A 14634-nucleotide genomic window follows, 5' to 3' on the forward strand; every position below is an offset into this window, starting at 1 on the left:
GTGTGCTAGCGATTGCTCTGGCTTATGTAAGTTGCACGTGAGTGGCAGTGGGCACCACAGGAGAATTGGCTGTGAGCCCCCGCACTGCGAGGCCAGCAGCAGAGCTCTGCTGCCAGCAAATGGAGCAAGGCCATCTGAAAATGGAACGAGGTCAGAGATCACCGTTCAGTCTGATTTCGTAAGTGGCCCTAATGTGCTCCATAAGTATAGATCAGCAGAGAGAGTCTGAGTCAGACCCCAGATTAACATTTGTTTTCATTTTTCAGTGGCTTCAGAACACACTGGGGTCATTGAACTGTTCGTGCTGATGCTATTTAGCATTCATGGTATGGAGGAAAATAAAGTCCTAACCTCTGACCTTTCATTAGAGTAGAGCACACAGGGGGTTAGAGGTGAGGGGGGAGAAAAGGGAGGAAAAAAAGTGTTATTCTCCCTCAGAAAATAAGTGGCTCCTGTTCATGGTGTAGGTCTGGCTTGTCATTAGCACAGGACTGTATTTGCTAATAGAAGTTAAAATGTGCTGTGGTACATTGAAGTACCTGAGAAGATTAATTTTCCTTGAGCACAGGGGCAGTTGCCCCTTCCTCTGAGTTTAACATTCACTGGAAGAATAACAGCATGGCCAGTCAGGATGAGGGTCTGTGCTGAGGAGGTGCTCAGGTCCAAGACATCTAACCTGCTAGTTTTGCTGATGACTCCAATGTCCTCAATGTCTCATTCTAATTTTTTTTTCACATTTACCCTTTCCTAAGATTTTTTTCTTCCCACCCTCAAAAAAGATAGTTTATTTTTATTTTCACTCATATGCATGTGCTCATTCTGAGAAAACATGGATTGTTTTCACCCAGCATTATTGAAATAAATACCATCCATAAATCTCAGTCAATGCTATGTGAAGTTCACTGCCAAGTAGTGGAACCAGAAAGTGGGCTTGTGCATCCTTCTGCAAGCCAGCAGACAGAGGCAGTTTCACTTCACATGCGTTACCCCTACCACCTATTTCCACAAAAGGCCTGATTTTCCACTGCTTTTGCCAGTCTAGTAATTGATACCGATGTAAACTGTCGGTAAACTACAGCATCTGGCTGAATCCTAATGATGTACTTGCTTTTTCCGTGGTTTAAATGGCTGCATACAGTGCAAGGCAATGTGAGGGATGGGAACAGATTGGCAGGCCAGAAGAACAGCTGTGCATCTTATACCTCTTCTATGAGCAAACAGAAAAATTAAACGCACATCCCAAAAATATTTTAGAGCCTGAGGCTGCTGGGGCTAGCCCTGGAAAGGACTGTGATTCTGAAACTTCCCTCAGGGTTTGCCAGCTCCCTGTTGCTCCCCTCCCTAGTGCAGACCTTCTGGGCCAGAGAAAGCAAATTCACTCTGCTCTGTACCTGGATGTAGTTAGACATGTAGGCACAACTCCAAGAAGACCAGGGCAGGTATCCAGGGGAATTTAACCTGCAGCATGCTGCTAGAAATCTTTTGCCAAAGCGAATCTTGCGTAAAACCCATCAGGATGCCATTCCTGATGGCTCCTGTAATACTTCAGAGCTGTTTTGCATAGAACAGGAGTGCACTTGTGAAGCTCGTTTAGTTTAGTGGGAGCTCAAAAGCCTATGAATTAGATAGAAATACATTAGTTGTCTTTAACAAAAGAATATTTGGATAGAGGTAGAGCTGTATTTTGCTGCCAGCTCTTAGAGATAGAGAGATCTGTGCATGTTTCCCTGCCCTCACTTGTATCTCCCTCTTTCTACCAATGCAGATATACTGAATAGTCAGAATGTCTTGTCTATGGTATGTATTTTAAAACATCCAGTCAGAGCAGTTTAAAGAAACTGTGTATTTGTTGTAAAAGTCATCAATTACTGCATTTAGGATATTGCAATTTTAAAAGTATTCTGCATTTGTTAGTTATATGGGATTATTTCCTTTGCTTTCTGGGTGATCAAAGTAGTAGGACAACAGGGAAGAAATTCTGAAATCCGTATCTGGGTGTAACATGAAGATTTCACTCTGGTATGGTCACACTGCTATATTGTGCAATCAAGAACAAAAAAGCAAAACAGTGTGATTTATGTAACTATTTCCACTGAGAACTGTGAGTTATAAATGCAGAAATTAAATTCTCTGAATCACTAATGGGTGCAGTTGGGTTACAGCTCAGCTGAAGTTTGCTGACCGTGAATGAGGTAAGAAGAATTTTATTCTGTGGATTTTCTTGCCGGGAAACTTGAATTTGGAAGAATTCCTATGAAATTATCATGAAAGATTTGTAGAAGCCTCCTCCAAGAAATTAACTTTCTATAGGTACAAGTAATTGAAATGATTTTTCCTCTCCCAGCTATTTCCTGAGCTATAACAGAGAGCAGAGGAGACCTGGCAAAGGCTAAGAAGTGTTTCTGTGAGTGTTGTGAGCAGGTAACCCACAGCGTGGATGTGGTACCTACACAAATAATGGTGACATTTGTGAGTATTGTAAGCTGGGTGTGTACCATGGAGTTATTCTTAGCCTTGACCCTGAGTTACTTGAGGGTGTAACTGAGATTCTGCTCAGCTCAATATCAAGGTATGGCTCCCTAGAGTGAACTTCTGAGGATGCATGTGTGCTAGCAGAGTTTAACTTCCTGTTGTCAAATCTTTCTAACTACTATGGGGCCATGGACCTATAGGTATGAGGAGGTACGAGAAGTCAATATTCATGAAAAATGCACGGTGCAAAGTGAAGAAAGACTTCTGAGCACTGTAAGGAAGCATGCTACATAGCCTTGCCTCTGGAGGAAGAAATGTGAGAGGAACTACAGATAAATGCCTCTGCAGTGAGCACCAGTACTAATTATTTCCTACACTCCATACATTTATTCTGTGTAAACCTCCCCTGCCTGTTTTCAACTGTGGTTATCATTTATACAAAACTAAGAAGCATTACTACTGTTGTTACACTATATAAATAATTTAGAAATGGTGTAAAATAGCATGAAGTTAGATACATTTTTTTTCCAGGATTGGGCCTCACTGTTAAAACAGGTGAGATATGCTCTTAATTGAATTTCCAAAACCACTTTCTTGAAGTCAGCTGGGTCCTTAGAGGGAGTAACATTAGGAAAGGCTTTTATGAATCACACCCGGTTATGAACTGTAATTAGCTTTCTCATTATTTAGGGAGGGGAAGTAGTCCCTCAACAAATTTGGCTCCAAAGAAAGAAGCTGGATATGGGATCTTATCCTGAACTAAAGTACCTTTGTCTTGTGCCTTGAGACTATGGTGAGTGCAAGTTACATTATATTTACTGTGAGCACACAGAAAGCTATCACAGGTCAGTCTGAGCTATGCAAATGTGACTGTGAGAAAAGACAGAATGTCTACAGGTCTTTTAGAGGAAAGGAGAAATGTCAGAGGACACTTTTTTTTTTCTTAGAAGAAACGAAACCCTCGATATCTGGGACAAACCAAAAACAATTGTCTTTATTATGTGTTTATAGAAATGAATCAAATTTCTTTAGGAACAAAAAATATTTTCTGATTTACCTTGCTAAATATACTTAGTAATTTAGAAAATATTAGTATATGAAATAAGTGTATACAGGTACTTTAGAATAATAATGGCTGTACTAAATGCTGAATATGACAGTTCTCTACACACCAGTGTCGCTGAGTGCATTTGCTACCTGTTAACATATTCCTAAGATAGGAAGTAAAAATTAAATCTTAAAAATAGAAAGCAAGTGTGGGTGTGACTTTTATACAAATTTAGAACTCAAGTGTTTGAGACTTTCAAAGAGAAACCCAGTGAGTGGAGTTGTAGCTCCATAAAACAGTAGGAAAACTCATTTCCAGAAACAAAGATGAACACGGGCATCCTTTACATAGATGTGATTGCTGTCTGCCTGAGTCCATGTGCTGTCTGTCCTTGGCCAGGTCCAACCAGCATTCTGGCTTACCTTAAAAATTGGACTTATTTTATCCCTTTGCACAGAATGGTAGGAACCATTAGGTCTGACCTAGTTCTTGCAGAAAGACTCCTGTGAGTTTAGGATTAAAACAAGATAGGTCATCCACACTTGTAAAAGCTGTCAGCCCCATGATGGGTTTCCAGGAACAACCACTGCTCCACAAATCTGGTCAGGGTCCCAGGTCTGCACCAGCCAGGAGCCTAGCCTTGAGTTTCTGTTTTACAGTCCTTATTTTACAACATGTCTGCCTTATTTTAGCCTACCTTATTAGACCAGACCTTTGCCCTAGTCCTATTCCCAGCCCCAACCTTGCTACAGATATAACAATTTTGGAAATGTTACTACTCTGGAAAGCAAATATTTTCCTTGGAAAGTATGGAGGAGGAGGGGATGGAAGGAGATGTTCATTGAAAATATCCATTTAGGGAAAAATTCCAGTATCATTGTAAACATTACTTTAAACATTCTTTCACTGTTCATACTGAGACAGAATATTTCACATGAAGGCCTCCTTTTTTTCCCCCCAGTTTTTATTCACCAGACCCATGGAAAAAAAACCTTCTGACACTAACTTTTTCTGTATGTGTTTCCAGGATTTTTTCCAAAGCCTGAACTCTCTAAACATGTTTTATGCTCTGAACTTTCAGAAGTGCAGGTTGTCCTTGTGAAAGTCTGAGTCACCTGAGGGAGTGGTTGCACCCACGATGTGCTAAGCCTGCAGGAAGCAAACCATTCCTTCCTGTGTGAATGTGAGATGAGTTCTCCCAGCCTGTCTCAGCCTGGAAAAAGACTGATGTGGCTAAAAGCTTTCCTGGATTTCCCCACCAAATTCTGACAGCTTTTCTGTTGATAGATATTGTTACATCCAACCTGCTTTCCTGCACCTATGCTTAGACCATCTCGTCTACAAGGTCTGGGCAAGGCTTCATAGCAGATGTGATGGAGAGCTGTTTAGCACAGGATATTTGGCTTACCCTTCTGTAACAAGGCACTGCAGTTTGGGCCTGTCTTGCACTGTCATGTGTTACTGTTCAACTCCCTAGCACTACCTCTAGTTTGACAAGAAAAGCAAACATAAAAATCACCAAACCTGTAGAGATTTGGTAGGACTGGCAAGCCTTTGGGCAGTGTAGGGTGCCTATTTTGGTAGGTATCTATGCATGTGTTCATAACTGCAGCCAGGCAGCACAGCTCACGCACCCAACAGAAAATGCTGATAGGCTTTTCTTTACCCTTCATTTGAGGCTCTGCTATATTTTCCTCAGAATCTCTCCAGGTTGCCAGTATAATCCTTTACCTGGTGATTGCTAGCTCTGATATATGCAGTAGAGATGTGGACTCATGCAGCTCCTCCTGATGTCTGAACGGTTCACCATGCTGTCAGGGGCTCATGATAATGAAGATACAGGATGGGAACCTGTCAGCCTGCAGGCATGATCTGTGCTGCAAGCCATAATGCGTATGGCATGTTGGAAGCTCCCACACTAGAAGAGTGAATGCTGCTCTCCCACACTCTGACATGCATACACACAAATATACACACAGATATTTAGATGAAGTGGTAGTTATTCCTATAGATAGGGGAGAAGAGATACAGATAAGAATAAACATCCTGTATGCAGCAGAATGCAGCTTGAATTGCCATGTAGTTTAGTATTTCAGGCTTTCTAATAGCATCTTCTGCCAAAAAAACAAGTGTAGACCCTGAAAATGGTTTCTACGTGTTACTTATTGTAAGTGTTATCCTGCACTTTTGCTAAGTCAATGTTTCTGCTCTTCCAAAGAAAAACTGATTTATTGATTTTTGAAAGCCCGGTACTTCAGCAACTGCATTAGAGAAAAAAAACACTTCAAAACATTATATGATATTTTGAATTATTACAGATCTAGCTTCCCTGCCTGCATTCCTTTTCCTATAGCGTGTATACATTTCCCTGAGAGACACATGGGCCAGTAAGTCAGAACAATCAAGCCTTTGATGTGGAGCCCGGCTACCCAGCCAGGCAGCCGGTGAAGTACACCCACAGCCAGGAAGCAGCCATGCTCAGAGAGGCAATGGGTCAGCTCAGACCTCTGGGCTGGCTGCTGGGACCTCGCAAGCGCCTGGTAGTCAGAGGATGGTATAATTGGCTACAGTATTTCATTAAGGTGCACATCAAATTATCTGACCAGCAGCAAAGCTCTTTGTTGCCCTCTGCAGGGACAAGAATCAGGAACCCTGCTCATCAGATACTGCAAAGAAAAAGGGAAAATGGAAAGGAAAAAAAAAAGTGGTTGGAGTAGTCTTGAAAGAATATACATCCATGGCCATAAATCTTGATGCGTTTCTGGTTCTTTAAGAGCCCTTCCATTGTTCAGTAATTTATACAGCAGGCTATATTTTAAAGAACTGACATGTTTAATGCTTTAGAAAGGTAAGGGTTTTCTGCTCAAAAAAAGGTTGTGTGTGTGTCCCTTTTTCATTAGCTTTTCTGGTTTGTTTCGAGTGTTTGTGTTGTTTGTTTTGTTTGTTTTTTTTTTTTTTAATGGAGGAGATACTGTGGTATTTGCTACAAAGATGTTGTATTAGTTATGTATATGTGTCCAAAATGCATGTTGTCCTTCATTAAGTTATTCATGATTGCCTAATTCCTGCTGCACAAATAAAGCTACTTGGCTCTGTGAAACCAGAGCTGGACTAAAAAATGTATAACTTTTTTCAAAAGGCAATACTGTCTAGAAGGAGGCTGTAAGGAAGGTTTGGATCCAGTTTACTCAAAGGATCTTTGGAAACACAAAGTATTTTATTATGCTGTGTTATAGTTATTCTTAAATTGCGAAGTAGCTGAACTAACTAAAAGGCAGAAGGAAAATCATTGAGTGGAAAGCAAAAATAGAACCAGAGCTCCATTAGTAAAGTACCTTTCTCTGCTGTCTCAGCTCTTCAAGGCTGATGGGATGACAGCTTCTTGTTTAAGTTTTCACAGATTTCTTTACAGGCGTATAACCCATGAACTTATGACTGAGATATATGCATTATACATGCATTCATAAATGAACATTGATCAGTCCTTGGAATACTTGATTATGAGCTCGTGCTTCTTAGGTTACTTGAATATTAACACCTTCTTAAGAAATCAAATGTATTCAGATGAAACTTAAGTTTTATGGACTATTTCTGGCTGCTGCATTCAAAGACCTCAAAATCATAGAGTCATAAAATCATAGAATAATTAGGGTTGGAAAGGACCTTAAGATCATCAGGTTCCAACCCCCTTGCCATGGGCAGGAACACCTCCCACTAAACCTTGTCACCCAAGGCTCTGTCCAGCCTGGCCTTGAAAAATCATATAATCTGTGCTGAATAAGGGGATCAGGTGGCTACCTCTAGGAGCTGGACTAGAGATTTTATGTAGATTAATCCAACAGATTATGTATTTGCCATGTAATTCTGTCCTGAAACATGAGGGAAAAAAATTATAGAGTGAAAAATCCCCATACCACCTTGCTTTTTTTTTGCTAAGTCAGTGCTCCAGTAGTAACAGCAGAGCACCTATTGCCTTCAGTGGATGTATGCTAGGAGAGTAGAAAGGAGATGCAGAACATTTTAGGTCCAATTTTGGGTTTATGACATGTTTCAATGGTCAGGGCTCCTTGGAGCAGTAGCCTGTCTCTGGTGGTAGCTGAGAATAGGTCTATCAGGAAAGCTACAAGAACAGGTCAGGGCATAGGGAGACCTTCCTGGTATGTTTCCCCTGCTGCCTGTGGCTCAGGGCTGTCCAGCAACAGCTACCATGCTTTTGTGCTCGGTAGCCTTTAGTTAACTTCTCTCGCATTATCTTGTCTAATCACTTCTTGGAGCTATGCAAGCTTTTGACATTTGCAACATCCTGTGGTAACAGATTTCCATAGTGTAATGGGTTAAAAAAAGGTACTTCCTTTTGTTTGTTTTAACCATGTCACCTGTTAATTTCATTTGAGGTCCCCTAGCTCTCCTATTGTGACAGACTCAATCCCTGTGCACCTTCTCTGTGGTGTTATCGATTACACAGACCACTGCGTAGGTCCCTTCTGATTATTAACTCTTTCTTTTCAGAAAGCTGTCCCTTACCAGCTGCTATGCTCCTTGCAAAAGGTCTTAGCATCAATGATGCAGAAAATGATGGATGCTTTAAAAACCCAAATGATTTGTGACATATCTCCTAAATGCTGTCTTTTTTTTTTTTTTCGCTTTCTTTAGCAATTTAATCTTATCATATTCCAAGTAACATCAGTTGCTAGTCTTGTGTCTGGAATTTACTGCTGGCTGATTGCAAATACATAACAAAAACATGGCATATTTTGCAGTGCTGAAAATCTATCACTACTGTAGCTAATTTCTCTTACATTCAGGTCACTCTGTATCACAATAACTCTCAATTAGCATGAAGAAAACCCAACTTGTTTCTTATTTTTAATATGCAGAATACCTTCAAAGATGAACACAAAGAAAATTGCAATTGATGGTAGTGACTGCAACAGGGAAAACTCAAAGTTTATTGTCTTCTGCAATTGAAATCAGTGAAAGACACAGGCCTGCAAGCAATGGGGAGAGGCAAACTAGATCAATTAATTTAAACAAGGTGAATAAAAATGTAGGGACCTACAAAACTATAGCAGAAACTTGGTGGGAGGGGGAAAGGAGCTGAGTAGTTGGCCAGCTCCTTCTCTTCTACTTAAAACTGCTGCTCAGTCCCTGAAGTTGCCAGCTCGTCTCTTTGATGGCTTGGCAAGGTTCTGTCGGGAAATTTGCAAATTGCAGCTTGTGGGAACATAGGAAAAATACAGAAACTAGACTAACGTGAAAGAAGAGCATCTAACCTCACAAAATCAGTTTTTAACCTGGAACTGCCAGGCCTGGTTAAGGAGAAGGATTGGTTTCTTGTAACTTTAATCACATTTGAAGTAGTTAGCCTATTAAGCCTCATTTATTCCATGATTCCATTAGCAGCTTTGATCCATGTCTGCAGCCCTTCCCCACATTAGGGGTTACATAATGTGTGGCTGTACAAAGAGAAGTGGGAGGAAACCCTTTGCACAGTGTTGCAATAAAATAGCCACCTTGTGTATGGTTCAGGGAGGTTGATAAAGTGCTGCCCTGCTCCAAGCATGCATGCTCTTGGGAAGATAACAGCAATCTTTGTGAAAGAGGACGGGCAGAGGAAGTAAACACTTGGCTGGGTCTGACAGTCACACCTCTTAAATAACCATTCTGCAGTAAAAGACTTTAGTCAGCCAGTGGTCAGGGGAAGAAGTACCCTGGGTTTGGTTAGGCCAGAAATACTGCAAGAACAGGAATATCTGAGATATTTTGATATTTCTGCTGTCTCCTTCAGCCAAAGCTTGGCAGAACAGGGGTATGGGGAATCTGAAAAAGAAACCAGACTGAACTTTTGATCTAAAAAAAACATCATGTCACTTTCTTAATCCAAACCCACAGGTTCAGCTTTATAAGGACACTTGTGTTTTTCCTTTCTTCTATGGTTAGACCGCCATGGTAGAATTGAAGGGTACTGCTTTCTCTAGACAAGCTCAAATTTAATACCAATTAGGTATTCTGTATATGGTTGAAAAAGTACTTTGGATTCAGATTGTCTTGTTTCATGGTGGATATATTTGTTTTCCTTCTTCATTCAATCACTCAACAGTGAAGTCTGTTGCAGCTGTGCAAATGACTGTTCAGTTGTTCCACTCAATATTTTGTGGGAGCCAGTAATCTAACTGCTAACCATTCCTTATGTGTAATGCAAGTACAGACTTATTAGCAGGTCCAGTTACTTTACCAGATTCTGCTTTAATTCACAAATCAGATTCTGTCCAGCCAACTTGAACACATCCTGACACTGGTGCTCAAGAAACAGGTTTTTGGGGGCAAAATCTGTGCAGAACCAGGATCCTCTCTCATGTGGGCTTCTGGCTAAGAGCTAATGTAAAACTTCACAGTTAACAAAGAAACAATTTATTACTGGGCTTCAAAGTGAAAAGGAGCTGATTCTGACTCCCAAGAGCCTACAGTTCTGTTTCTTGGTTATCTGTCTCATCTATAACATGGATAAATGATATTAATCACCAAAAGGTTCAAAGTCTTTGTTAATAAATGCATTTCTCATCCCAAGGCTGCTACTCTTGGCACTCTGGTGACAGCTATTGAAGTGTCAAATATTTGGGGATTTTCTATGTACTTATTTATCTCTGAGAAAATAATTATTTGTATTACAATTTCACATACTGCTAGTTGGATTGGTCTATTATTAGTAAATGTTTAATCTCTTGAAAGGTTGTGTACCGACATTCTGTCAGAATTGGTCTATTTTGCTACATCTGTATTACTTTACATATACCATTTTACCTTCAGAAAATAAGCCTGCTGTCATAAAGTTATTAATATGCTCATATTAAATCTGATAGTAAAAGTTGCCATCATATTAGTATTGGAATATACTTACTGGTATATTTGTCTTCCTCAGCAAGACTCAAGGAAATGGAAACCGTGTTCTCAACAGTAGTGTGTGGTTGGAAGAATATGCAGTGGGTATAATTTAAAAGAAGAGGCTGTATGAAAGGAGAAAATACTTTTCCTCGAAGACAGCCAAGCAGTAGAGCACAAGTCTAGGAAGACTTTGCAGGCTCCATCCTTGGAGGTTTGCAAGACTCACCTGCATAAAACCCTGAGCAACCTGCTCTGATCCTGAAGCTGACTCCACTTTCAGAAAAAAGTTGTGTTAGACCCACCAGAGGTCCCATCCAGCCTGGAGAAGTGTGTGATCTTGTGATCCTGTGACTCTCAGACATGAAACCTGGACATAGACAAAAAAGAGAAGCAAACAAAGGTTTCTGATGAGTTTAGTAAACCTCTTCTGAGTAATAGCTCTTTACTCCCAGTGATCACTTTCTTCTAGGGAATTAGTCAGAAAAACAATCTATTACAGTTGCTTCCTCAAACACAAATATTAATGGTACTTATGTTTGGGGTTTTGGTGTTTGTTTGTTTTTTTTAAGTAAACATTTAATTTGGCTCCAGTCCCTAGAACAAGTCTCTGCATCTGATTTGGTGTTCTTGGTCTCTGGTGGTTGCGTTCTTCCTCAGAAGCAAATAATTTGTTTTCCTGACTTTCTGATACCTCTGAATTTACATTTCCTGCTGTTCTGTTGGCGAAAAGGTATAGAAAGCAAAGTGCAACCATTTGATATACCCTAACAGATGCAACTCCATGTTTATTAGCACAGATATGGGAATCTGGAGGAGCTGAGAGAACCATTCACTGTGTCCTGCCTCTCATCATTATGACTTGCTGTACATGCCATTGATTTCAGGAGGGGCATCAGGTAGCAAATTTAGCTGGAGAGTGCATTTGCAGGGCAAATACCAGAGATGGGTTAATAAGGAAATGCTTTAATTTTTTTGTAGGTTTTCCATTAACTACCTGATCTCTCAAAAGGCTGGTTGCTGCTGAACACCCTTCACATCAGCTTGCCAGCTCCCTCACCGGTGACCAATCTACCATGAGAGTAGCCGGATGCTTTATTATTCCCAGATGAGTCACACCCCCACAGTTGTGTAGACAGGTATGATGTTTTGTAGAGAACACCAAGAAGAACCACGTTACCCAAGCCTATTTTTCAGCTCAATGGTGAAAGGTTTTGGACTGTCTTTTGCTCAAGTTGATCCTACTTCAAAAAGCTGAATTGTGTGTGTGTACATGCAAGCATATAAAGCTTATTCTGTAACCACTCTGTGCTGGAAGCAAACATTTGTAGTTCTGTTGTGTGGGTGCCTGGGCCAGTTGGCAAAGTTTGTCATAGCAATTTAACAATCAAAAGCTACAATGCCTAAGCATTGCTCTATTTTCAAAAGTATATTTAAAATTAACATGTCTTCCAGGGCCAGCTGCTGACACCCCTAAGGAGTACTCAGTAGTACTTCACTCTTGCAAATCTATTTCAGTTGATGATAGATTTCCTTGCAGAGTAAGTCTTGATTCATTGTGAGTAAAGGCATCAGCATCCAGACTCAAGTCAGCAACAAATAGAAGTAAAAGATAATGTATCAGCTAGTATGCTCCTGACATACATACATTTTTTTTTGTAAGAAAAAAATTATATGTGTTCTAGTTACAGCTTTTATTTTTAATTGTTAGCTTTTATTTTTCCCCAGTAATAAGAAAAAAGCTTTGGCTACAAGTACGCATACAAAATGCCTCAGATTTGTTAGATTTGAAAGATTGGTTTTCACTCTTGTGGTAAAAAACTGGCCTCTGCAGCACAGAATTTGAGGCTTCGGGTATGATTTTCCCAGAAGACTAACCAAAATCTCCCACTACAACTTAAATTAATTACTTCTGCAACTGCATCCCGTCTTCCCACACAAGAATGCCTCCTCTCCAGTGTGCAAGGCATGAGTTGTTGTGGGTGATGACAAAGTGGGATAAAAAGATAGGTTTGCAAAATATTAGCCTGAATGTTTAGCCTCAGTTCATTGCCTAAGCTTTATGGACAGAAGGATAACTCTGAAGCCCTGCAGTCCGCTCCTGTGACTCTAGAAAGTTGTCCCTAGTAGGGCTCGAGATTCCGATGGTAGCTTTCCGTGTTGTTAGTAACGCTTAGTGAAACTTACTCTCTTATCTTTCCACAGTCTGAAATGTAATCCTTTAAATGTACGAAACATTTTTTTCCCTTCTGTCTTTAGAAGTGTAGCTTTTCTTATGAATCCTATTCACCGTTACAGTTAAGCATTCTCTGCCTACAGAATATATGCAATATAGAAGATTATTTTTTTTAATGGAGCATGGAAAATCTTCTCAGAAAGCATCTCTCTGGTTTACAAAGGAATGTAATGTGCAGGACCAAACCTGTCAGATCTCACTTTTTTCAGCTGAGATTTGTTCACTTTTAAACAGCTTTTTACAGCACACTATCTCACTCCAGCAAGGAGAAAACTTCGCAGTGTGATTCAGTGAGACTTCTCACTCATTTAACTGTCATCACATGAGAATTCCTGTCTCGTGAACAGAGGTAATGGGAAGGTGCTGTTTGCAAGACCTCTCAGCTTTGTGAGATGTTCTACATCCAGTGAGTGATCAGGGAAAGATCTGCTCCAAGATAGAGTCTGTGCTCCAAACTATCAGGAGCTTCTCCATTTTCAGTACAGGGGAGAAAACCTATATTCCAGCTGTAAAATAAGTACATTTGTAAGAAAATATCCCCACAGTAGAGAAGGTCAGCAGTAGGCTGAGGTCAGAGGAAAGATGCAAGGTTTTACCTTTGTTAGTCCTGCATATTCTTTTCCATCAGTGAATGATATCTTTAAGCAAAATGTGCACAATCTTTAACCCTCCTCAAAGTATTTAAGAGGAAAGGAAACTTTTTTCTATATGGTCCCTACTCTACCTGAGAGAATTGGAGTTGGGTCCAAATCACCACCCAAACCTCCAAATAATGAAAAATCTGCACTTGATCTAGGATAACTGCGCATATGACATGATAAAAATAATAGCAAAAGTCTGTTAATTAAAAAAAAAAGCATAAGAAAGAAGGCAAAAGCAAGCTATTTTTACAGAGCAATGTGTTCAGAGTGTCCAGGAAGTCTTTTGTATCTCCTAATATCTCTGCCAAACAACTTTAACCTTTATGGCATCTCAGAAACATGGCCCACATTACCCAAATGGCAATATATCCTACTGCAGCTGTGACCTGTGTCCGTCAGTTTCACAGGAGAGCTGTTGCCCAATACAGTCAAGCTCAGGAGTGTGTGCAGACATCAGCTTTGTCAGTAGCCATCTCAAGACTGCAGGCAATCTAAACCATAGGAGTGGGTGCAAAAGATCAAGCGGTTTGGGAAAGCATGTGTCCTGATTTGTGGGATCATGGCAATTATTCTCTATGTGTGTGGAATGGAGATCTTTCCCTTGTCTCCCCTATATGAACCTGGCAAAGATCCCCACCTGCTGAAACTGAATTGACAGAGCAGTTTGGGAAAAATATGTGAGCACATTTTGCTTCAGAAATTACTAACATTAGTTACCTGCCATTCCTGCTTAAAGGTTGCACCTCATTTCAGCCCTCATGACAAGCAGAATTTGCAATAACTCCTGGTTCTGCTCCTGCTCTTTTTCTCCCCTTTCTTCTACATGTAAGGTAATGTAAATGTCTTCCTGACCTTTACACTGATCTGACAGAGAAGCAATTCTATGTGCTTTCTCCTCACATCTTACTGCTTCCATGCTGGACTGGTCAGAACTTAATCTTTAGCAAGACCTGTTAAGCAGTGGCTGGATTCTGCTATCTTCTTCCTTTCACCATTTAACCAATTGTGTTTGCCATTTCAGTGGTAATTGTGATTGCATTGGCTTGTTTTAACTGATAACTGGAACCTTTCTTTAGAAGAATATAGTCTGAAAGCACTGAGAAGAGGAAGAGCTGTGTGTAGTGTATGGTCACAAATACAACTGCCGTGCACCCATAAGAATGCCCACATGGGTGGCATGCTGTCTTCTCCCCAGTGAGAAGGACCCTCATACCCTGATGTGGCAGCTGAAAATTTATTCCGTCATATTGAGAAATTTCTGGAACCAAAACATCAGCCATCTGTACTACCAGAAACATAATCAATCCCAGCCAGTAAATCATAGCACCCTGGTGTTTTGGGCAACACAAGCTCTTCTT

This window comes from Melopsittacus undulatus, chromosome 1, assembly GCF_012275295.1.
Source record: "Melopsittacus undulatus isolate bMelUnd1 chromosome 1, bMelUnd1.mat.Z, whole genome shotgun sequence".
In the NCBI taxonomy this organism is placed as follows: Eukaryota; Metazoa; Chordata; class Aves; order Psittaciformes; family Psittaculidae; genus Melopsittacus; species Melopsittacus undulatus.